The 20,249-nt window shown below is 41.5% G+C and overlaps 1 pseudogene; it reads left to right on the top strand.

Annotated features, from left to right (window-relative positions):
- Nucleotides 1–19,356, top strand: part of LOC113437921 (long-chain-fatty-acid--CoA ligase 6 pseudogene) — a 56,086-nt pseudogene extending 36,730 nt beyond the window's left edge.
- The last annotated feature ends 893 nt before the right edge of the window (nucleotides 19,357–20,249 follow it).

Genomic DNA, 20,249 nt, shown 5'->3' with positions numbered 1-20,249 from the left:
AGATCACTGTAGTTGTCTGTGGTTCAACAAGCAAATATTGGGCATGATCCATTGCTGTTTACAAATATTGAGCCAAAGAATGTGTTAAAGAGGTTGGCTTTAATAGTGTTGTCGTTGCAGTCTTTACCATTAGGTCCTTTCAGGGGTGGGATGGACCTTGAGTCTTAGTTTGTTGTTTACAAAATTGTAGAAAGCGTGGGTGGAATTGGTGCATAGAAGGTTTTCCTCTTGTTTAATGTGATAATTAGTGCATTCAATCTTTATCTGGTGGCATAAATTTTTGTATCGGCTTTTGAAGTTGGCAATGTGACCAGATTTGTTTTTCCACCAAAGTGATTTCTTTTGGGATTGAAGCTTCCTTATTGTTATGGGTAATATGTTTTTTCTGGTTTTGGGAGTTGTTAATGGTACATATAGTTTGATGACTCTTTTGACTTCAAGTAAAAATATGTTGTAATGGTCTTCTACAGTATTGCATCCAGAGAATAGAAATTGTATCCTATTGCTTGGTAATTGCCTAATGGGGTGACAGACAATGATCAAGTGATAAATGACGCATGATAGCAGTTATACATCCTCAAGTTATTGAGTAATAGCTGCAATTACCACATGGGAAACAGCCTAAATTAGGGAAGGAGTGGAGGGAGATATTTCACAGCCATGCCGAGTTTAAGTTTTAAGCCAAACCAGCTACACAGATGCTTAATAAATGCACATATGTCAGTTGGTTTGTAAAGCTGAAATAAGGTTCATTGTAGAGATCTGGGAATGAAAAGTGAAAGCCATCCTTCCTTTATCTTATCTCCCCAAATTGTCCTTTCTGGATTATGTGCCTCCTCATTTCCCCAGAAAAATAAAGAAAGCTTGATAAAAGTTACTTTAAAGCAGGGGTGTCAAACTCAAGGCCCTGGGGCCATATCCAGCCCCCCAAGGTGCTTAGATCTGTACCACAGGGCTGCCCCGGAAATAGCAAAGGACTGGCCCACAGTGCCTCTGCTAATGAAAACAGTGGGGCCCCTCTCGAACTCCGTTTTCGCTGGCAGAGGGTTGCAGGAGGCCACCACAGCTGAAAATCGAGCTCGGGAGCCCGTTTTCGCTGGTAGAGTGCTCGGGCCGCCACAGGCACCCCTGACACAAATGACATCATGCTGATTATGCCTCTGGCCACCTCCCATGCCCACCCATGGTCAAACACTACCCTGATGTGGCCCTCAATGAAATTGAGTTTGGTACCCCTGCTTTAAAGTAAGGTAAACTAGGATGGAGAAAGAGGATATCACTTCTCTACATCTACCCAAATTGTTTAGATTCTTTTCTGAATCCAAAACTCCACAGAAGGTGATTCAGATTATCTCTCAGAGAAAAAGCCCAATGATTAATTTGAGAATCAAAAGTAATCTCTGATTGCCTTGTGACTGTTTTCTGTCACCAAAAAATCCTTTATTCAGGGTATAAATGAAATATAAGGTGATGCTTTCTCTCTCTGCTTCATAGATTCTTTGGTACAAAATCTATATTGCGTTTCAACTTTGGGAAACTCTTGTATCACAAAGCTTGAACATAAGGCTGTTTTTCCGATCTGGAGCCCAACAAACAGCAACTTGCTTCAGGTTTTCTTTTATGGAGCTCATCTATTTAAAATGTTTTCATACCACTTAAGATTTTTTTTAATGGGAAGGAGGGGAGGGATGGAGGAAAACCTTGACTGTAAACTAAGAAACAAGAAAGAGATGAGATTCTGTTCATTTGTATAGAATATTTCTTCAGTATGTTAGATTCCTTGGACAAACACAAGAACTATTCATTTTCATTTCCTTCAGAATTACATCTCTGGACTGTTGTTCCATGAGTGGGTGTAGGGAGCCATTATTTAATTATGACAACTGCACAAATACAAGTCATTGCATTAGGAAACATAAGTGCCATCTGCTAGGTACATGATTAGCCATAGGCACACAAGAGTGGAAACTTACAAACATTAACTCTATTCTGGAAAGCTATTAATGCAAGTCACACCCACTGAGGGAGGAAGGCATTTGGAGGAAGAACCAACTTTGACAGCACAGACATTATGGGTTTAGAAAGATCGTAACTCTTAACAATAAATAAGCACCCACCACTTTATGTGGGATGCTTTCGAAAAAGTCTACTAAAGGTGTACAGTGTAGTTCAGATGAAGCTTGGTAGCAGAACCATCCTAAACTGGAAGGGTTTGAGAAGTGTGGATCAAACCAGGATTTCTCTCTCTCTCTCTCTCTCTCTCTCTCTCTCTCTCTCTCTCTCTCTCTCTCTCTCTCACACACACACACACACACACACACAAATACCCTGCTTGCAGCTTAGAGTTTAATTCATAATTTAATAATTAATAGCACCACTAGTCATTTCACACTGTAGCAGATTCAATGCCACAAGTGCAACTGAAATTGCAGAACACAATGAGGATACAACTTTAGATTAAATTTATGTAGAACGTTAGCACTTACCCCGCTCCTAGAAGAATAAAATATTTTGAGGAATATTTTTTTTAAAAGCAGAATATTATATTTCCCTGGATGAGAAAAGGAGAAACATGTTTTTCAAGACAAAGAGCAGGTCCCTGCAGCGCTCTGCCCCCCAGCAGAGATTTGGGGCACATTAAGACTGGGCCAGCCTATCCACAAGACAATTAGACCTTCACCTCCAGGATGATGGGATGAAGACATGACCCACAGGACATAATAGGATTAGCCCTCTACCCCATATAACAGCAGGGCTCACTGCATTGCGAAATCACCTGGGGACATTACATCACCCAGCAAGGTTTAACCAACCTTAATTCAGACAACCTCAGCTGTGACCCCTGCATAGCCCCCTGGGAGTCTGACAGCCAATAGAATACATGCCCTTGCCACAGGAACAGGAAGCTCAATTCAAAGCCCAAGAGAGGGTATAAATAACCCTGACTCTCCGCTCTATGTGGTCAGCTACTCAGAATCACATGTGCTTGACCATTAAACCATCTTTCCAATCAACCTCCATGTGTCTTTCTCCCCACTTGGAACTAAACCCAAACGCACATTTCTTCCAACACTTTTAGAGTCAGCCTCTTCCTAAAACATCCTTTTGTTTGATTTTTCACTCACTTTTAACATATAATTAATGAAGATATCATTTTTTTAAAAAAAATTAGCTCACCCAAAGCCTAGCTGATGGTAGAGGACATATGGGTTCTCCAAGTGTTACTGAATTGTAAGTTCCTATATCCCTAGCCATAGGCAAAGAATATCTATCAAGAACACCTCAATCTTGTAGTTCATTAACATCTGGAAACATATGTTCCCCTGCCTCCCATTGAAATAGTCTTTTCTGTTATTCCAGCCAGACGTATCTCACAGGCTTGGAGACCTATAAAAGAGCCTCCAGAGATTACTTCAATAGGCAGGCAATTCACTAATTATGGTTTACAATTATGCTGAGGATAACCTTTAAAAGATCTCTTTTAAGTCAAAGATAAGTCCTGATGAGTCTGAGGGCACATCTGTGCAGTTCTCTTGGCAAGAACACGGAAGTAGTTTGCAGTGTCTTTCAAGCTTCTTCAGGCTACCCAATCTCACCAATGACCTTGGAATTTTGAAGTGGAATCCCATCCAAACACCAGCCAAGCTCTGCTTAGCTTCGTAAAGCCAAAAAAGATTGGCTAGGTGCTGTAACCAATTGAGGCAGCTTATTTATCCCTGGAAACAAAAGGAGAGCTAGCAGAATTATTTTCTGAAAGCAATTCTTCTTAACAGCGAGCTTTCTTTCACCCAGTGAAGTGAGCATGAATAAAACCTCAGAGATTATGTCAGGAAGAGAAGGAGAAGAAAAAGCCCAAGATACTTTGAAGAAACAGAAGGGAGTTTCAAGAAAAGAAGCAAAGCAGTTCCCTGACTGGAACATCACACAGGAAAAATGGTTTGCTTGATTGACGAAGAATCGTAAACAAATATTTAAGACAATATTTGGAATACGGTGTCCAGTTCTGATCACCGTGATACCAAAAAAGACGTTGAGGTACTTTTCAGTATATTTATGCTGTAATTAGCTGAGGTAGCTTTTCAGGAGAGTGCAGAGAAGAGCAACAAAGATGATAAGGGGGCTGGAGGCTGAAGCATAAGATGAAAGAACTGGGCATGTCTAGTCTAACAAACAGAAGCCTTAGGGGTGACATGATAGCAGACTTCCAATAGATGAGACACAAAGAAGAGAAGGTCAACCTAAGTACCTGAGGGTAGGGCAAGAAATCATAGAATAATGGAAGGGACCTTGAAGGTCATCTAGTCCAAACCCCTGCTTGAGCAGGAGAGTCTATTCCAAATATTAGCCTCTACCTAGGATCGAACTCACAGCCTCCCGAACTTTTCAAAGAGAGATCCAACCTAGAATTAAGGAGAAATTTCCTGACAATGAGAACAATTAATCAGTGGAACGGGTCCCAAAGTTGTGGGTGCTCCATCACTGTAGGTATTTAAGAAGAGGTTGGACAACCATTTCTCTTAAACGGTTATAGGGTTTCCTGCTTGAGCAGGGTGTTGGACTAGATGACCTCCAAGATCCCTTCCAATTCTATTATTTCAGTTATTCTGATTCATCCATATTTCCTCTAACTCCTTCAGCAGGATTCCACAACTGTATACTATTTCGGAGAAGATGGAATGGCTTGTATAGAAGGGAGGGAGCAGGAAAATGGCATCCTGACCAACACTGTTCCCTTTGCCTATGTAGATCCCGCTGTCTCTTTTTGTCCCTTTTGGAATCATACAAAGCGGATGCTAATCTGATCTGATCTGCATCTCTAAAACAATTTGTTACAATGAATTATGATAATCTCAGTGTTTAAGAAGAAAAGCAGATATTTGCTCAGCTTTAACTGAAGATTCCATTCGCAGAAGTATCCTAGACATCATGCTTGGGCAGGTGCTTATTAAAAGGTGCAGTAGAAGAATGCTTTCAAACTTAGCAATTTTTTGAGATGTGTGGACTTCAACTCCCAGAATTCCCCAGCCCATCATTGAAGGAGTCCACCCATCTTAAAGTTACCAAGTTTGAGAAACACTGCCTTATACAGATGCTCTAAGGAAAATGTGACTTCTGGGGACTGCATGGACTCCTCCAAATGACTCTCTTGTCAAGAACAATGAAGTATGTTGCTGTTGACTTCTTCCACAATACTTCCTCCACTTCCCAAACTAGATTACAGCCCTGAGCTTCCCAGAGAGTTCTCTGTCCAAGCACTAACTAGGCCCAACTGTGCTTAGCTTCTAAACTTAGATGATTTCAGCCAGATGTGATCCTTAGCCTTGAGTAGAAAACCCAAAATGCCACTGCTGCTGAATTGCCAGTGGCATTCTGTTGGTGTCAGAGGGATATCAGCAGGGGTGAGTTTCTACCAGTTCGCACCTATTCTCTAGAACCGGCTGTTAACATTCTAAGCAGTTCGGAGAACTGGTTGTTAGAAGAAATTACTGGCCTAATCCTGTAAGGAAGGCAGGAAGGAAACATTCTGGTGTTGCTTACAGAAACTGCCTCTCCGTTAACCCTTATTACATTCTTGGCAGGACTAGACTTCCTGTCTCAGGAACATCTCTGGAGTTTTTTCCCCCTCCTTTGCTGGTACTTTGCATGTGTGGAGTGACCATTTAAAGTTACAATGGCACTGCAAAAACTGACATGACCATTTTTCACACTTATGACTGTTGCAGCATCCCCACAGTCATGAGAGGCCAGGCGAGGAGATGCGTGCCTCAATGTGAGTGATATTGAGTTGGCTACACCCAGCCAATAACATGATCATCAAGCCATGTCCACCCGGTCACATGACCACCAAGCCATGCCTACCACCTAAGCCACACCCACAGAACCGGTTGTTAAACATTTTGAATCCCACCCCTGGATATCAGTGGTGCCAAAGAACACTACACAACTGGAACATGACATGGGCAGGGGGCTCCACAGTGTAAGGGTAAAAGTTAAAATTCTGGTAGTGATAATGTAATAGAAGCTCTGTCTAATCCCAATGATATGAATTTCATGTTAGTTTTCAAGATGCTTTAGGAGTAGGCCAGCTTTGGATATTAATCTCCTGCTATTCTGGCCAATAACAGAAAAGAAGATGAAGCAAATAAAGAAGAGGTATGAGGCAAACTCCATCATCCAAGGAATTTTGACTGGCAGGTCCAGGAGAAAGCCTTCTCTGCCATGGCTTCTGCCCTTTGGAACATTATGTTCCTCAAGGTGAGACCTGCCCCCACCCTTTTGGCCGTCCAAAGGGGCCTTAAAACCTGTCTCTGCCAGATGGATTGTGGCCTAATGGGGGCATCACATTTTGGAGGTGATTAGGAGATTAGGAGACAATCCCACATCCACTCCATGAATTGGTCAGTTTTATCTAATCTTCTTAATCGTTAATGTTTGAATTACAATTGTAGATGATGATCAGGCTGAGCCTGAGGGAAGGGTCAAACATGTCACCAGTCATGAGTCTCTTCGCACCCACAAGAGATCTCACCTTGAATTCCTTCTACTCCTATCTACCGTCAATTTGCTTTGAACATTAGTAGGTCAGATTCTTGTAGAGAACTTCAGCTTGCAACAAACCATGTGAACTGCGTGGATCTCCTAATTGCCCTTGTGCTGGACAGTAATACTGAATATTTTTAATGCTTTCATTATGTTACCTTGTGCTTCTAAGATGTGTAAGCTGTAAAGAGTTAGTGAATAGGGGGAATGGGTGATATAAAATTTAATAAGAAGATAAATAGGAAAATAAAAATAAAAAGGACCTTTTCGCCACAGCTTCAGCCAGTTAGTAGAGCTTTGCATGCCACAGTTGCTCTTCCAGAGAATCTCTCCCTTTACTCTACTGCTTTGCTCTGCCCTAGATTAATCCTAGGTTTGTTTCTTTGGAGTCAAATTATATTTAGTTGAAATTTGACTCATTGCAAGTCGACACTAAAACCATGGCATCTGTTTTCCTCCCCGCCCACAAAAAGTACCTAGTTCATTTTTTAGAAGCAGACCACTCAATTTTCTCTCTCTCTCCCCCCAATTTATTTAAATCTGTTCTTTTCTTTCAAGTGCTAATTGCCTTTCATAACAAGAAGCCTCTTCATCTACATTTACTGGCATTGCAATAGACAGGCATCCAAAAATGTGGCTCGAGGCAACCCCCACCCAAAAAAGGTTGCCTTGGTTACCAAGACCCCAATGATTTTATTAAAAACAACAGCAACCCATACCTCAACCTATTTCTTCATATATATGGAATAAAAAAAAGTATCAGAAAGTACATATTTAGCTCTCCTGTGTCCACTTTTCTCTTCACTTAAGGGAGGCATGTTAGTCCCAGGGAATAAGAAAAAACAATTATTGGGAAACAGCTAAATTCTAAAGAGGTTGGAGGTTGTAGCCTATTGGTCTGGATCTGCACATCACTCTTGTTGTGTTGAATACGCAACATTTGACAATGTTCACATCACGCACAAAGATGCAAGGCAAGATCTAAAAACACAACGGTGAATATTTAAACTATCTGCTAAGTCACCGTCTGTCAGTATATAAGTAATTATGATCTGGAATAGATATGGTAACAGGTCAGCCAATGGGGACTGTTTGCATTAGACATGGTAGCAGATCAGCCAATGGGGAATGTTTGGATTAGACATGGTAATAGGTCAGCCAATAGGGAATGTTTGGATTAGACATGGTAACAGGTCAGCCAATGGGGACTGTTTGCATTAGCCATGGTAGCAGGTCAGCCAATAGGGAATGTTTGGATTAGACATGGTAGCAGGTCAGCCAATGGGGACTGTTTGCATTAGCCATGGTAACAGGTCAGCCAATGGGGACTGTTTGGATTAGACATGGCAACAGGTCAGCCAATGGGGATTGTTTGCATTAGCCATGGTAGCAGGTCAGCCAATAGGGAATGTTTGGATTAGACATGGTAGCAGGTCAGCCAATGGGGACTGTTTGCATTAGCCATGGTAACAGGTCAGCCAATGGGGACTGTTTGCATTAGACATGGCAACAGGTCAGCCAATGGGGATTGTTTGGAAACTGAAACATAGTATTTGTTTGTATGGGGCCATAAGAGTTTGGAGTCTTGGCGTGGCTTAGACTTGCTGAACTGTATAAAAGAGTTGGTTTATCCTTGGATCTTTGCCTCTGTAGAATAGAATAGAATAGAATAGAATAGAATAGAATAGAATAGAATAGAATAGAATAGATTGGACCCACAAGGAATTTGTCTTGATGTAAATAACCTTGGTGTAAAGTAGATCTTTGCCTCTGTAATGTCTTGCTTCTGTGAATATTGCTTCTGTGTTCCTGATTTTGTATGCTGACTTCTGCTGTATGGTATTGTATATAAAGAAGTTTATTATGTAGGTGAATCCTGCAGAATTATTTACTTGTGTGCTGGTCGGATGTGCTGAAAACTCTGACACAGTCAAACAAACCACAATGTTGTAATGCTCTTGTTGGGAAGCATGGCCCCAAATGCTGCATTTGAGATATTCAGGAAAACGCAAAGATGGTTAAGAAGTATCAGAAAAGGAGGCAAGTGAAATCATTCTTGGACTATGAAGAAGCAGCAAATAATATTGACACTTTTGAAGTACTTACATTTGGGAGGATTGGAAAAGACTCCTGAGAATAGCATGAGTAGCAAGCATCCATTCGGAGTTCTCACTCAATGTGCCACTAATCAGTCTCAAATTAGCATAAAAGGTAGTCCTCAACTTGCAATAGTTCATTTAGTGACCATTTGAGGTTACAACAGGACTGAAAAAAGTGACTTATGACCATAAGTCATAACCCTAACGGCGAGAGTAATCAACCAATAGAATAGCTCGCCTCAAGACATTGTAGGTACTCCATCACTGGAGGCTTTCAAAAAGAGACTGGACAACCATTCTCTGAAATGGCATAGGGCAGTGATGGCGAACCTTTTTGTTGTGGTGTGCTGAAAGCATGCGTGCGCTGACACCCACAATGCAATGTGCTCTGCCTCCCCTGCGCATGTGCGTGCAACATCCCTACCCTGCCCCCCTTGCCTGCACTGCGCATGTGTATGCCTCCCAGCTGATTTTCAGCCCATTTGAGGTCGTTTTCGCCCTCCCGGAGGCTCAAGAGAAGCCTCTGCAGCCCCAGGAGGCTGGAAACGGGCCTTCCAGAAATACTGGAAGTGCCCATTTTCAGCCTCTGGAGGGCCTCTGGAACCCAGGGGAGGCTGTTTTCACCCTCCCAGAGGCTCGAGGAAAGCCTCTGGAGTCTCTGGAGGCTGAAAACGGGCCCATTTCGGCACTTCCGGTATTTCCAGATGGCCCATTTTTCAGTCTCCTGAGGTTGCAGAGGCTTTCCTCGAGCCTCTGGGAGAGTGAAAACGGCCTCAACTGGGCCAAAAATCAGCTGGGAGGCGCATACATGCGCACTGCAGGTACTTTTGGCTGGGGCTCACGTGCCTGTACCAATGGCTCTGCATGCCACTTGTGGCATGCGTGCCATAGATTCACCATCACAGGTATAGGGTCTGCTACTTGATCAGGGGATGGACTAGAAGACCTCCGAGGTCCTTTCCAACTCTATTATTCTGTGTTCCAGCAATTGCTAAACGGAATAGTATAAGAGAAAACTGACGTTCCATCCAGTAAGGAATTTTTTTCAAAAAAAATCAAGGACTACAAATTACATATGGGAACCAACAAGCTTACCTTTAATAAAAACTGAAGAAATAAATCTGAAGCAATCATCAGACTTTGCAGAAATGGGGGAGGGAAGAGGACCTGTGCTTCTGAAATAGCAATTCCTTTGTAGATACAGCTGGCGTATGTGAAAATTTAACTATTGCTGAATATTCCATTTCTTAATTACAGTAGAGATAAAACTTTAAAATGGCACAGCTGCCATCAAAGCTCTATGTCTGGAATGAAGGCAGAAAGGAGGTGAGATGGAGGCAGAAGAAGTTTTATAAAGAAGGCAAACCAGAGAGGGAGTTATGTAGTTATTCCAAAGTCTCACCTGAACTCCTGACCTGTGAAGACGTTTCTTAAAAGATCTACTCCAGGTCTGATTTAGTTCTGTGCTCTACTTGTAATGTTAAAAAGAATAAAGCCACCCCCATCACTCCAACCCTCCCAAAACCCATTGAGTTGCATGAGAAAAGCTGATTTGTACGAAGTGATGTAATATCAACAGAGATTAAGGAGTGAATTTGAAGCCATTTTTAGAAGGGAAGATTTAATGGCTGATTTTAACAGAATAACAGAGTTGGACGGGAACTTAGAGGTCTCCTAGTCCAACCCCTTGCTGAAGTAGGAAAACCTACACCAGGGGTCCCCAACCTGTGGACTGCGCCCCACTTCTGGACCGTGGCCTATTTGCATCTGGGACATGTGAGTGGCGGGCTGGCGTACACTCGCTCGCAGTCCCACTCACATGAGCAACATGCAGATGCGCCCACCGCTCACACAAATGAACTGTACACGTGCGTGCGCCCCTGCCCCTTGCACAAAACAATCCCCTCTCCCCCCCATGTCAGGCCGCCAACCCAGAAAGTTTGGGGACTGCTGCCCTATACCCAGGGGTGCAATTCAACCGGTATAACAACCGGTTTGGTGAGTGCGTACTTTGCACACGCACAGACCAAACATGTACTCAGCATGTATGCTCCACGTTTAAAAAAGCTAATACTTACCTTCAGTTGCAGCTGAAGAAAACAGCTGAGGCGCGGCAAACTGCTCTGCCACGCGAATCAGCTGTGCTCTAACAAAAAGACATAAAGCACAGGAAACAGCAGGGGCGGACGGACGGGACCACATGCTTGTCAGAGCAAACTAGTTCAGAGCTAGCTGATCGTCAGAACAAGGGATTCACCTGAACCAGTCTGAACCAGGCTAACCCCAAACCTGCCTATACCATTTCAAACAAATGGTTGTCCAATCTCTTCTTAAAAGCTTCCAGTGTTGGCACTCCCATTTTAGACGAAGCATCTCTTGGGCTAACTCATTTAACAGGACTGCTGCCAGGAAAATGGGCTTGGTGGACAGAGGACTAATTAGAAATGAGTTTAGTTAGCACTGAAATACATAACGATCTAATTCTACATTTTTGAACAAATACAGGTAGACTTCAACTTATGGCCATTTATTTAACAATGTCTCAAAGTTTTATGATGGCCTCGGAAAAAGGGAGTTATGATTTTTACTCACACTTACGACTGTCCCATCCCCCTCGCAGCCATATGGTCACAATTTAGGTGTTTGGAAATTGACTCACATTTAGAACCAGATGCAGCATCTTGCAATCATGTGATCACAATTCCAAACCTTTTTTTGCCAATATAGGGCACAAACTAGCAAAAAGCGGCCACTGGGAAAGCTGGATTTGTTTAACGCCGACCAGAAAAATTATTGTAAAATAGAGTGACTCAATTTATGACTGCAATGATTTATGACCCACATTCCGGTCCCAAGTGTGGTCGTAAATCAATGAATAGCTGCACATGAAATGAAACTTTGCAGGAATTAAAATAAGGACTCCACGTGCAATAATTAAAACAATTGTGGGATATTACTCGCAAAATTGTACACAGATAAAACTGTAAGCAAAAATGCATTCTTTAAAGAAATTTACAGAGAAATAAATTCAGCATGTTGTGTTAATTTAAAAAAATATTTTTGTCCAATGTACTATACCTAGCATACTTTTAGATCTAGAGAACTTGAGGGGGAAAATTATAGATTGCGGAAAAAACAAAATTGGGAAAAAGATAAAGGTATAGATTCACTTAGAAATGTGAAAAATAAAGTTAGTTTCAAAGGTGAAACAACTCAGAAACCTCCAGGTGTTTACACTCTGACTACCATAATTTATTCATTTATTTGTATCCCGCCTTTATTATTTTTTATAAATAACTCATGGTGACAAAGATACCCAACACATCTTCCTTCTCCTCTTTTCTGCACAACAACCCTGTGAAGTGAGTTAGGTTAAGAAGAGTAACCGGTCCAAAGTCACCCAGCCTGGTTTTCATGCCTAAGGATAGTTAATGATAATCGATGAATAATACTTGTGTTTGATGGTGCCGGCTGGAACTGAATGAGAGGTATCTGGGTCTTCATTTTACTGACCTCGGAAGGATGGAAGTCTGAGTCAACCATGAGCCGGTCAAGATTGAACTCTTGGCAGTGGGCAGAATTAGCCTGCAATACTGCATTCTAACCACTGCGCCACCACGGTTCATTAGAAAAAAGTTGGACTACAGCATACTTTATTCCTGAAGCTGAGGGAAGTTGGAATCCAGCACGAATGGCCTAAGGCTACCAACCTCTGATATACAAAACAAGTATATTTGTTTTAGAAACCATCTAAGCCTAACTACATCAGCAAGGTTGTAACATAAAGCTTACTTTGGGAATATTTGTTGGTCAATGAAACCTGCAAATGCTAATTTTTACAATTAAGCTTACTACAGGTAGTCCTCGAATTACAACTATGTGTTTAGTGACAACTCAAAGTTACAACGGCACTGGAAAAAAGTGACTTATAACCCGTTTTCACACTTAGAATTGTTGCAGCATCCCCATGGTCATGTGATCAAAATTTCAGTCTCTTGGTAACCAGCATATATTTATGAGAGTTGCACCACCCTGTGGTAAACTTCCCAGCTGGTTTCCAACAAACAAAGTCAATGGGAAGGAAGCCAGATTTGCTTAATGGCCACATGATTCACTTAACAACTGCAGTGCTTTGCTTAGAACTGTGGAAGAAAAGGTCATAAAATGGGGCAAAACTCACTTAACAACCATGTTGCTTAGCAATGGAAATCAATTGTGGTCATAAGTCAAGAGCTACCTGTGTTAATGACTTGGTAGACATGACTGGCATGACTGACATGAATAGCAACAATATGCTGATTATATTGAGAAATAGTCTCCTATTGGTTGTAGCTCCAAAGCTCTTCTCCAGAAAAGACTAGATTAGATGCCTAGTTTCTAGAATTAGCTGTTGATGTGTTTTGCCAATACTGCGTGGTGAATGACTTTTTTTTTACTCTGTCTGAGTGTTTTCATTGCAATCAAGTTATTTTGTTTTGTTTTCGACTTTCAGTTCCATTTTAACTTGAAAATTTAATTATTGCATGAGAATTAGTTCCAAATTAGCTTCATAAAAAGGAAAGCGTAGCAAACTAATTCAGATTTTTTTTTTCTTAAAAGCTTACAGTGCGCAGTGCTAATGGAGATTAAATGAAGGTGTATGTGTGCAAAATGGTAAATTGCCTTCCAGGTCCAAAGCCTTCTGCCTGTCTGTGGGTATCTCTATGGGTGTTAAGATTGATCTAACTTTGCTTTTGCTATAATAATGTTTTCTCTCTCCCCTTTCATTTCAGTGGGTGAGGGGAGATGGAACTAGTCATGTTGACTCTAGGCTGGCAAAACAGGATTAATGCAACTCTTACACTGCAAAAACATATGGACTACACAACTCAGTCAGAGCAAAGCAATAGACGCAATCAACATAACTTCTGTAGAGGTCATGTGACTGGGTGGACATGGCTTGGTGGTCATGTTATTGGCTGGGTGTGGGCAACTCAATATCACTCACATCGAGGCACGCATCTCCTCACCTGGCCTCTCATGACTGTGGGGATGCTACAACAGTCATAAGTGTGAAAAATGGTCATAAGTCACTTTTTTCATTGCCATTGTAACTTTGAATGGTCACTCCACACACGCAAAATACCAGCAAAGGAGGGGAAAAAAAACTCCAGAGAAGTTCCTGACACAGGAAGTCTATTCCTGCCAAGAATGTAATAAGGGTTAACGGAGAGGCAGTTTCTGTAAGCAACACCAGAATGTTTCCTTCCTGCCTTCCTTACAGGACTAGGCCAGTAATTTCTTCTAACAACCGGTTCTCCGAACTGCTTAGAATGTTAACAACTGGTTCTAGTGAATAGGTGCAAACCTGTAGAATCCCACCCCTGGGTTGACCCCCCTCTTCTTTGTGGCAGCTCCTCAAATACTGGAATACTGCTATCTTCTTTTCTATAGACTGGCCATACCCAATTCACTTCAAATGGTGGATTCATGACAGTTGGTGGAGTTAATTTTTTTTTACTCCTGGTTCTGTGGGCGTGGCTTGGTGGGCATGGCATGGCTTTGTGGGTGTAGCTTGGCGGGTATGGCGATCAGCTGGGACTTGGGAGGCAGAGAATAGATGGGGACGGGGCCAGTTAGAAGTGGTATTTGCAGGTTCTCCAAACTACTCAAAATTTCTGCTGCCAGTTCTCTGGAACTGGTCAGAACCTGCTGAATACCACTTCTGTTTCCTGCCTTCCCTTCCCAAAGATACTGGACGAGGTGAAATGATAGTGAAAGTCCCCTCCGTGCACCCAACGAAGGGAGCTGTAGCCCTGTAAGCTTATGCCTTTGAATAAAAATCATCAGTCTAAAAAGGTGCCTCAAGATTCCTTCTGATTTCTGCACGTGAGAAAATTATCTGAGCAAAGAATTTCCTGCCCGATCGAATGGAATGGAAAGGCAGGATTTTTTCCTCATTCCACAAAGCCACTTGGCCCTTTGAGAGCTATCTTAAGTGACTCCATATTTTATCTGCCAGTTGTTTGAATTTGCACCTTACGGCACCATGTCAGCATGAGAAAGTGACCATATTTTTATTTTAACATTTAGATGACTTTTGCGGGGAGGGGAGTTCTCCACAAGGAGTATTGGGTGGGTGGTGGGGAGAGGGAGTTAAAACAATGCAGGCAATATTTCCACACAAAACACCCCTCCCAATTTGGAACGCTGGCCTCTCTTTTCCCCTTGTAAAGCTGTCTCGATTTATAGATTTATTTTGTACTCTTTTCTTAGAAACAGAACGTATCTCTGGCTTGATTTTTTTTTTTTTAAGTCCTTCTTTCTCTCTTCTGTCACTTTCAATTCACAGTTGCTAAGCATTCCAATAGCTCACCAGAGGGACTCTCTCGTAGTGTGATTTGAAAACTTTGAAATAACACCTACCAGCAGAAGCACCATATGCTCTGAAGTTTCACAATGAACCAAGAAGAGTGTTCCAGACAGCATTAGAAATTCCCCAAGATTTCAGGCTTTGCTGCTAACAAAAGCTCTCTTTGGTTACATCAATACCAGCTAATTATTCCATAGATTTCTTTTCCAAGCTCCATTATAAAACCACATCTGGCCTACATAACACCATGGGGGTATCATTAAGTAAGGGGACAGAGATTTTAAGGAAGGGGGAGACAGATTTAGCAAGGTCCAACAGCCTGCTGTTGAAATATATCCAATATATTAAATTGCAGGTTGTTGTTTTTTAACTTAAAAAATGTATTTTAGAGCATTAGCTGTGAATATTTAAAACGTGCAGAAATCGAAATAACCCGTGGCAATGCTATCAAATAACCCTTCTTTTTTTCAAAGTGAGCGGGGAGGATTTACACCTCCAACAAGCTTATCTAGGCTTGTTTTGATATTTGGGATAATAATTATTATTGAATTGATGGATAAAGATACAAATCTTCCTAATATACATAGGCCAGTATGTATATTGCTGTAAATCCTGCCATTTGCTTGGCTTGCTCTAATGCATTTTTCCATCTCAGGTATTGTGTATACAGGTATTCTTCAACTTATGACCAAAATTGAGCCCAGACATTCCATCGTTAAGCAAGATAATTGTTCAGTGAGTTTTGCCCACTTTTACAATCTGTTCAGAATTTTGCAGCGTAAATTCAGCACTAGAAAAGTAAACACAGGTGGCTGAGGCTTCATTTAACATCTTTATAAACATATGAAGTAAATTTTACAAGCCAGTTGTAGATTTCTCCAATGTAGAGCAAACTCAAACAGAAGTAGACATGTTACAAGTTCAGAGCTTCAGCAGCAACTCAGGAGCTCAGAAACAGACATTGGTTTCGCTTTAGTTCGGCAGGCAAGCATTATACACAGCAGAGGAGAGAAACAGTTTCATTTTCAATAGACAGACTCAGAGCTCAACATAGCTTCAGAGCTGCAGAGCTTAATATAGAGCCACGCCTAGGCTACTTCTAGTTTCAGTTTCCAAACAGTTCTCATTGGCTGACAGTTGCTATGCCTATTCATTGTTACCATGCTCTATTTCAGTTCATGAATATACTCTGACACAATCTTTTTTTGCCACAGTTGTTAAGTGAATCACTGCAGTTATTAAGCGAGTAACACGGTTGTTAAATGAATCCAGCTTCCCCAGTGTCCGAAGGTCACAAAGCAGTAGTGGGATCCTACCTGTTCCAATTCTGGTTCAGTGATCGAGCACACTCACGCACACACTTAACACTGGCGCTGCAGGTCTCTGCTGGTGTGTGGAAAGGTGCATCTAACGTGCAGCACCGATCAGCTGAGAGGATAAAGAAGAGAAAAGCACAGAGGCAGGTGGGAGGGCTGATCCTTGCTTTTCTTTCTCCTCTCAGCTGATTGTGGAGGCTTTTTCTTTTTTTTTTACTACCGGTTCAGGTGAACCAGTCCAAACCGGTAGCTTACCACCACTGTCACAAAGGCTGATCGCATGATCCTGCAAGATGACTCTGCAACCTTCACAAGAACCTGCCAGTTGCCAAGTGTCCGAATTTTGATCACATGACCATGGGGATACTGCAACTGTCATAAGTGTGAAAAACAGCCCTAAATCGCTTTTTCAGCGCCGTTGTAACTTCGAACGGTCACTAAATGAATGGTTGTAAATTGAGAATTACCTATACAGCTATCGCAGTGACAGAACCCATTTTAGTAGCTGCTATTTTAATGGCTCCATCAGCCTATTGACAGCATGACTTTTTGTCACACTGGAAAAGACAAGGGCAATTATGATTGGCTTGTGTGACTGGCCAATGAGATCCAATCCCAAAATGGCAATCTACCATCAACTGTCTCCATCTCCCATCCATCTCAAAACCTCTTATTTCACTGCAAATGAAAGTCATAACTTCTTTGTCCAAATTTGTGGGTCAGCAGTTTCCATCCCTTTAGCAATAGTTCTACTAAATTCCAATTCTCCTAGCATTGGAAGAGTAACCAGGTCGCAAGACCAGTTGGTGAATTTTCTACTTCTGACCTCATCAAGTTAGCCTATTATATGTTAGAGTATTGGAGCTCATTTCTCTTTCTAACATTAGTAACTCCGTGGCCTCTTTCTGATAATGAAGAGATATTAATAAATATCTTTTTGGAATCAAAGGCAAACTTCACATAAAACACAAGCTGTTCCCTTTGTGGTTAATTTTCATCCAGCTGCACTTAACTACTCGTGGAGCCAGCAGAGAAAAACTACTTGGCAACATTTCCTAATTAGAGGACGTTAATTACTGCTAAATACTATACTATTTCAATGTTATAAGAGTTCGTCTCCATCAACGTTATTACAGTACTAAAGGAATTAATAATGATTTCAGGCTTCAGGTTAACATGGCTTAAATGATCTGTTGCCAAAGTACCCATTAGTTCAGAGTTTAAAAATGGCACAATAAAGCACTCTCAGTATGTATATTGCCCAAATGGGTGGAAGCCAATTTCATTTTGTGGTTCTGTTGTACAGCAGGATGACTTGATTATTATTCCACATCAGCACATGGATGGCAGCCTCTCTTCCATTTGTACATTTCTGTTCTGTGCCCATCTCCCTCGTTTGCCTGGTCAAATCCTTGGGATCTTTCCCGCTTTCTTTCATTCCCCTTTGATTCAACTTATCCAGGGGTTTACCACAAGGTTTTCCAAGTGCCAACCCTTCGCCAACGTCCTTCAATTGACTTGCTTTTGAATCTGATTACCATCTTATACGATCGACTCATGCATTTTTTTTATCAAATTATTGGGAGGAGGGCATAAAGATCAAGACCGTGTCTTGGTCACTTCCCATTTGGATCACTACTACCACCTCTTACAAAACTAGCCAACACAGTATCAACGGTAGAGAACTTCAAATTTCTAGGTTCTATTATGACCTATAATGGACACCTAACATCAAAAACGTCATCAAAAAAGCACAACAAAGAATGTTCTTTCTGCGCCAACTCAGAAAGCTCAAACTGCCCAAAGAGCTGCTGATACAGTTCTACAGAGGAATTATTGAGTCTGTCATCTGCACCTCTATAACTGACTGGTTTGGTTCTGCAACCCAACAGGACAGACACAGACTTCAACGGAAAATTAGAACTGCAGAAAAAAACAATTGTTACCAACCTGCCTTCTTTCGAGGACCTGTATACTGCACGAGTCAAAAAGAGGGCTGTGAAAATATTTACAGACCCCTCACATTCCGGACTATAAACTGTTTCAACTCCTACCCCCAAAATGATGCTATAGAGCACTGCACACCAGAACAACAGTATTGAGAATTCCCTCAACACTGTCAAACAGAGTGTACAGCTGGGTGTTCCTTCACCACTCCGGGAGATTGGACATCAGGCCACGTTGGAGCACCTCTGCCTTGTAATTTTATTAAATTGGTGGATGTTGAAGAATTGAATTACTTTTCTTCCAAAGGAGAGGGAGAGATCTGTGTCAAAGGTCCCAATGTTTTCAAAGGCTACTTAAAAGATAAAGAGAGAACAGCTGAAGCCTTGGACAAGGATGGTTGGCTTCATACAGGGGACATTGGAAAGTGGCTGTCTAATGGAACGCTCAAAATCATCGATAGAAAAAAAACATATATTTAAATTGGTTCAGGGAGAATACATTGCACCAGAAAAAACTGAAAATATCTACATTCGTAGTGAACCTGTCTCCCAAATATATGTGCATGGAGATAGCTTACAGGCCTTTCTAGTGGGATAGTTGTACCAGATGCTGAAGTCATGCCAGGCTGGGCCAAGAAAAGGGGCTTTCATGGAACTTTTCAAGATCTTTGCAGCAATGAGGAACTGAAACATGCTATAATGGAAGATATAGTGCAATTAGAAAAAGAAAGTGGACTTCATTCATTTGAACAGGTTAAAGCAGTTTCCATCCACTCCAAAATGTTCTCAGTACAAAATGGTTTGTTGACACCGACATTAAAAGCCAGGTGACCAGAGCTGAGAGAATACTTCAAGAAACAAATAGAAGACCTTTATTCAAGTATCTCCATCTGACAGCACAGGAAGGTTCTTCAGAATAATGTACTCTGTAGCAATATTAGGATAATTTTGAAAATGGAAAGGATGCAGTTGACATGAATAAGCATCTGTCTTTCCACATGAGCCTTCTGCTGTCTGAAGACACGGTCACTGAATAATACTTTGCCATCTAGTTCTAGGTCCTAGAAGATTGCATAGCCCATACTGGACAACCATTAAACTTTTTAAAAGTATTTTGACAGGCCTTTCTTTATTAATGCATGCAAAACTCCCTTAGCAAACAGGAAAAAAAATCTGCTTTTTGTGTGATGCTCCTCTAAATCTGGATTCAGCCATGTGATCTGTAGGATTTCCAGATATCTCTCTGGGTGAGTACTACTAAGAATTCTTTAGAAGCAGGGGGTTCTTGCCCTGATTCACAGGTATACATCATGCACACATCTTCTTTTTAAGAGTTTGTCCTCCCAAGTACCACTGAGTGCATATGTAACCAAGAATTCCTCATTGCAACTGAGCTCTTAAAATTCCAGGGAGATATCTGACAAAGGCTAGTAGTTACCTCAAATATTCTTTGATGCTCAAAGCCACAATAAATCTATTAACCTGATACAGAAAAAAAAAGAATTCCCTCAACACTGTCCAACTATTTACTAAGTCTGCACTACTATTAATCTTCTCATCACTCCTTATCACCCATCCCCTCCCACTTGTGACTGTATGACTGTAACTTTGTCGCTTGTATCCTTATGATTTATATTGACTGTTTCCTAGTATGATTTGATTGCTTATTGTGCCCTATGACTATATTAAGTGTTGTACTTTATGATTCTTGACCAGTGGTGAGATTCAAATAATTTAACAACCAGGTCTCTGCCCTAATGATTTCTTGCAACAACCAGTTCACCAAATTGCTCAGAAAGTTAATAGCCAGTTCTCCCGAACTGGTGTGAACTGGCTGAATCCCACCACTGTTCTTGACTCTTGACAAATTTGTCTTTTCTTTAATGTACACTGAGAGCCTATGCACCAAGACAAATTCCTTGTGTGTCCAGTCACACTTGGCCAATAAAGAATTCCGTTCTATACTACACAATTCATTGTACATGGGGCTGTCCTT

This window comes from Pseudonaja textilis, chromosome 5 (genome assembly GCF_049901715.1).
Source record: "Pseudonaja textilis isolate UNSWEBS1 chromosome 5, rPseTex1.2, whole genome shotgun sequence".
Taxonomy (NCBI): Eukaryota; Metazoa; Chordata; class Lepidosauria; order Squamata; family Elapidae; genus Pseudonaja; species Pseudonaja textilis.
This window is presented reverse-complemented; position numbering and strand designations above follow the sequence as displayed.